The sequence below is a fragment of the Phocoena sinus genome, chromosome 7 (assembly GCF_008692025.1).
Source record: "Phocoena sinus isolate mPhoSin1 chromosome 7, mPhoSin1.pri, whole genome shotgun sequence".
NCBI classification, from domain to species: domain Eukaryota; kingdom Metazoa; phylum Chordata; class Mammalia; order Artiodactyla; family Phocoenidae; genus Phocoena; species Phocoena sinus.
This window is the reverse complement of record NC_045769.1, coordinates 109,372,399-109,378,120: the sequence shown is the minus strand read 5'-3', so window position 1 is coordinate 109,378,120 and position 5,722 is coordinate 109,372,399.

Here is a 5,722-nt window from a genome sequence, read left to right as displayed (position 1 = left end):
TCTCTGCCATGTCTGCGTCTGGTTCTGATGCTTGCTCTGTCTCTTCAAAGTGCTGCTTTTTAGGCTGCCTTGTAATTTTTTGTTGAAAACCTAACATGATATACTGGGTAAGAGGAACTGAGGTAAATAGGCCATCAGTGTGAGGCTTTATTTTTATCTGGCCAAGATTTAGGCTGTGTTTACTATTTTTTTTTTTTTTAGTGGTACGCGGGCCTCTCACTGTTGCGGCCTCTACCATTGCGGAGCACAGGCTCCGGATGCGCAGGCTCAGCGGCCATGGCTCACGGGCCCAGCCGCTCTGCGGCATGTGGGATCCTCCCGGACCAGGGCACGAACCCGTGTCCCCTGCATTGGCAGGCGGACTCTCAACCACTGCGCCACCAGGGAAGCCCTGTGTTTACTATTTTTGTAGCTGTAAGTGTCAGAGGCTAAATTTCCCCTGGTTTTGTTGGGTTTGTCTCCTTTATCATACAGGAAACCTATCCATGTGCTGGTAAGATTTGGGGAAGGGGATTCTCTAATCTTATGATTAGGTCTAGTCTTTTAGTGAGACCACGCCCCTGTTCTGTGACCTTCTGAAGTGCTTCTCAGCTTTCCCCCCACTTATATAGGACAGGAAGCCCAGAGTGGGGCTGCAGTGGGGTATTTCCCTTCCTTGAGCTTGGCTAGGCTCTAGTAAAACCTCAGTCAGGCTCTGGTAAAATAGTTTCTCTTGAAAGCCTTGTTAAGAACAGAGTCATTTGGTGTATTTTCTCTCCCCCTTCTGGCAGTATGGGGGGATTTTTCTCTGATCTTCATTGAAAGAACCTGGTAGAGCTCCTGGAGGTGAAACTCACTAAATGTGGGTCCTCCCTAAGGCTGAAACCCCTGGTATTTTTACAAGCTCTTCCAGATCGAGCCTCCAACAATTCATCAATTACGGTTCAAGTTTCCCTGGTACTGGTTCCCACAGAGGTTGTGCTCTTGGGCTTCATCTTTGGTAAGCTGTGATTCACTGTGTCCATCTGTTGGTTTCACCAGTTTATGGGACAGCAGTTTGCCTGTGACCTCAGTCTTCTGCTGGATCTAAGAAAAAAATTTTTTTCAGTTTGTTAAGCTTTTTTATTGTTGTTAGTATGGGAGCAATGACTTCTGAGCTCCTTACCTGCCAGATTGGAAACTGGAAATCTGGGTTTCATTTCACATTCTTTTTTTTTTTTAATTTAATTAATTAAATTTATTTACTTTTAAAAATTAATTTTTATTGGAGTATGGTTGCTTTTCATTTCACATTCTTGATAGTGTCCTTTGAAACATGAAAGTTTTTAATTCTGATGAACTACAACTTACTTTTTCTTTTGTTGTTTGTGCTTTGGTGTCCTGTCTAAGAAACCATTGCCCAATCCAAGACCATGAACATTTACCCCTTATGTTTCCTTCTAAGCATTTTATAGTTTGGCTTTACATTTTAGATGTTTGGCCTATTTTGAGTTGTTTTTTGAAGTAGGAATGTAACATTCTTTTGCACGTGGATATCCAGTTGTCTGAGCGCTACTTGTTGAAAAGACTGTTTGTTCCCCATTTAACTGTATTGGCACTCTTATAAAAAAAAGCAAATTTACTCTAGATGTATGGGTTTATTTCTGGACTCTAAATTCCATTCCATTAATGTAGATGTCTATTATTATTCCAGTAACACATCATCTTGATTACATAGTAATCCTGATTATGTAAGTTTTGAAATGAGGAAGTATGAGTCCTCCAACTTTGTTCTTCTTTTTCAAGATTGTTTTGGCTATTCTTGCATTTCCACACAAAGTTTAGCTTTAGCTTATCAATATCTGCAAAAAATGGCAGCTGAGATTTTGATAGGGACTACATTGAATCAGTAGATTAATTTGGGGATTCTTGTTATCTTAATAATATTGTCTTTCCAAATCACATATATGGATGTTTTTCCATTTATTTAAGTCTTCTAAAATATCGTTTAACAACGTTTTACAGTTTTCAGTGTCCAAGTCTTGTACTTCTTTTGTTGAATTTATTCTTAAGTATTTTATTCTTTATGATGCTATAAGTAGAATTGTTTTCTTAATTTCATTTTTGGATATTTCATTGCTTTTATATAGAAATACAGCCATTTTGTATACTGACCTTGTGCCCTACAATTTTGCTGAACTCATTTATTAGCTCAAATAGTTGTTTGTGTATGTGTGAATTTCTTAACTTTTCTATTATATATAAGATCATGTCATTTGCAAGCAGAGATAGTGTTACTTCTTTCTTTCCAGTGTGGATGCCTTTTTATTTCTTTTTCTTGTCTAATTGCCCTGGCTAGAACCTCCAGTGCAGTGTTGAATAGAGGTGGCAAGAGCAGACATCCTTGTCTTATTTTTGATGAGGGAGAAAGCTTTAGTCTTTCTTCATTAAATATGAAATCATTTTTTAATGGATGCCTTTTCCCAGGCACCTGATTATTATCATCTCCATTTTTCAGATGAGGAAACTGGGGCTTAGAGAGGTTGACTAAGTTGTCAGACCACATAGCTGGTAACTAGAAGACTCAGGATTTGAACCTGTTGGGTTGTCTCCAAAGGCTTTTTCTTGGTAGTTCCCCCCTCTGCCTGGGAGTAGCCAGCAAGGGGAGAGAGCCCTGGAAAAGAAGGGGAGCAGTGAGGGCTCGGTGGGTAGAAGATTGAACTTTCTCCACACTACCACTGACCATTCCAATACCATGTCCACCTCCCACCCTGAGACAGTGGCACATTCACTGTGTGGCCTGTCTCTCTGCTTTTTCATCAGCAGCCATTGCTGAACATGGACAACATTCTCTGCCATCTGAGGTAGGTCCTGCCACTGTCTCTGCCTCTTCTCCAGCGGGCTGGGGAGTCCAAGGTAAAGCGTTTGCTAGGAAATTAGTATGTTGGGTGCAAAGAAATGCAGTACTGTTTCTTCTCCAGCCACACAATATTGCTTCACAAAATGCTAGGGCATTTTTCAGAGACCATTTACTCCCCAGGCTTTGCCCTCAGGTTATGGAACCTCTGGGGCAGTTTCTTCATTTATAAAATAGGGATTTTTATGAGAATTAATTGAGACACTGTGTAAAGAGTTCTGTATAATGCCTGACATGTAGTAAAGGCTCAATAAATGGTAATTATTATTATTTTAACACTTTTCCTTCCACAGTTCAAAGGAGAACAGTTTAATTTTCAGTAAGCTGTTGCATGCTGAATACTGGTCAGCGTGCATTTCAGTGCCTACATTCCTCTTACTTTGGGCCCTACTCTGAATGCTGAGAAGATTTTCATGGACAGTGGGAACCTAAACAGTCCTTCCCATTGGCCTAACAAGGCCTCCATGGAGCTAGGGTGACTTTATGGAGAAATACCAATTCTTATTCTAGGTGGAGGACTGTGGATCTTTAAGAAGGATGGTAAGTAAAATGCCAACAAAGCAATGGTGGGAACCGCAGGCCTGAGCCCCAGAGGATAACTGAGTTGAGAGTCAGCCGGAATGTCTGCTTCTCCTCCTGTTTCCATCAGGCACTCCTGTCCCGGGAGCTCCAACACATGGAAGACCCTGAGGTCTCCTGGTCACTGCTTGGCTCCTCTGGAAGCCCTGTCCATGGGCACGTGGGGAGGGAAGGGCAGGGATGGCGGGATGCTGCCTCCTACACCAGACACCGGGCACTCCTACGCCCTTGCCCGGATGTCGGTCAGCCTTTGTACGGCCTCTGCAGGTCAGGAGGAAGCTCAGAGATGAGCTGTGCTGCCTGGAGTCCCTGGGCCATGCCACCTCCATTCTAAGACCTAGTGCAGTGTTGCATCGTGCTGTGTGGTGCTGAGCCCAGATTCACACCCAACAGATCGGAGTTTGAAGCCAGATAAAACTCGGTTCTAGTCCCAGTTGTGTGACCTGGACACGTAATATCTCCTCTCTGAGGCTCAGTTTTCTCATGTGACGAGGAGGGGACAATAGAGTGTTGTTGGAGACCTTATGGAATACGGTGGTGGGTGATTGGGAAATGTTACCTCGTTCTTAATTACTTACCCTCACCGGGCCTCAGTTTCCACGTCTGTAAAGTGGGGATCGCAACTGTGCAGCTGTAGACCCCACAGTAAAAGACAGAGCCCAATCTAATTATGTCACAGGCAGGATATGATGGTAGAAGACAAATGGAGAGTGGGATGGAAAAAGAGGAAATGTTCTGTGGGGTGAGGTGGCCAGATGGAACTTTGCTGAGGAATGAAACTTGCCATGGGGAGTGATTCTGAGACAAGCTGGGACTTGGGACCCAGGACCCTTTGCTGCAGTGCTAGCACCTGGACAGACATCTTGAGCAACAAAATACAAAGAATCCATAAGGAACTAAAAATAACTGCATGCATGTGCAGTTAGGGCAAATTATGGACAACAAGGTACAAAAAGACCAAAAATCCCAACTGCAACTTCTGAGGATCCGGTCGCAAAAGCAGGGGGTCCGGAGCAAAAGTAGGGTACTGCACATGCCCGCTGCACACAACATCACCAAAGGGGTGGACAAACCACCTAAGCTACCCCTCCCGCTGACCCCTGGACCCACCCCTACCCTCAGCCCATATAAGGAACCAGTTCACTCCCCACACCCCACACCCCCGGTCGGGGAGGGAGCGAGCAAGGGAACCTGTTGGGTTGTTCTCTCTTCCACCCCCTGCAGCAGGGGCCCCGGTAAAGCCTGGCCTGAATTTCTTGCCTGGCCTCTTATCAATTTCTATTTATTAAGGAGGCCAAGAACCCTGGTCGGTAACAATTTAACAGGCAGAGAAGAAGCCAGACACTGCCTGTGGGGTGAGGGATGGTGCAGAGAGGCCCAGAAGGAGGACTAGTACTAGCAGAAGGAGAAGCCCTATTCTGGGATCTTCCAGCTGTACCTCGCTTCACTGGGAGTCCATGTAGCCCACCGTGGGCTCTATGCTGACAAACCATTGACTAAGATGAGACAAGTGCATGGTAAAATCAGTCCTAAAAAGGGCAAAAAAGTGTTGAGGGCATAAAAATGGACTGCAAAGCCAGTCTTCTCACTCCTATGTGCTCATTCACACAAAACCATGTTCATGAATGTTCAGAGGGACTTTCTTCATAATCGCCCAAAACTGGAAACAACTTAAGCATCCTTCATTGATTAGAGGATGAACAAGCTATCCCTATAATGGAATACTACTCAGAAATAAAAAGGAACAAACCACTGGTAAGGAAACAGCGTGTAAATCCTAAATGCATTATGCTAAGGGGAAGAAACCTGACTCCGAAGGCTGCCTTCTGTATGGTTCCACAGATAGGATATTTTGGAAAAGGGAGTAGCTGGAGTTGACTCTAAAGGAGCATAAGGGAATTTTGGGGGGTGATGAAGTCATTTGATGTCCCCACTGTGGCGACAGTTACACAACTGCATGTGTTTGTCTAGACTCATAAAACTGTGCATCAAAAAGAGTCAATTTGAGGGCTTCCCTGGTGGCGCAGTGGTCGAGAGTCCGCCTGCCGATGCAGGGGACACGGGTTCGTGCCCCGGTCCGGGATGATCCCACATGCCGCGGAGCGGCTGGGCCCGTGAGCCATGGATGCTGAGCCTGCGCGTCCGGAGCCTGTGCTCCACAGCGGAAGAGGCCACAACTGTGAGAGGCCCGCGTACCACAAAAAAAAAAAAAAAAAAAGAGTCAATTTGAAATGATAGCTCAATGGATAAAGCACGTGGGAACTGGTG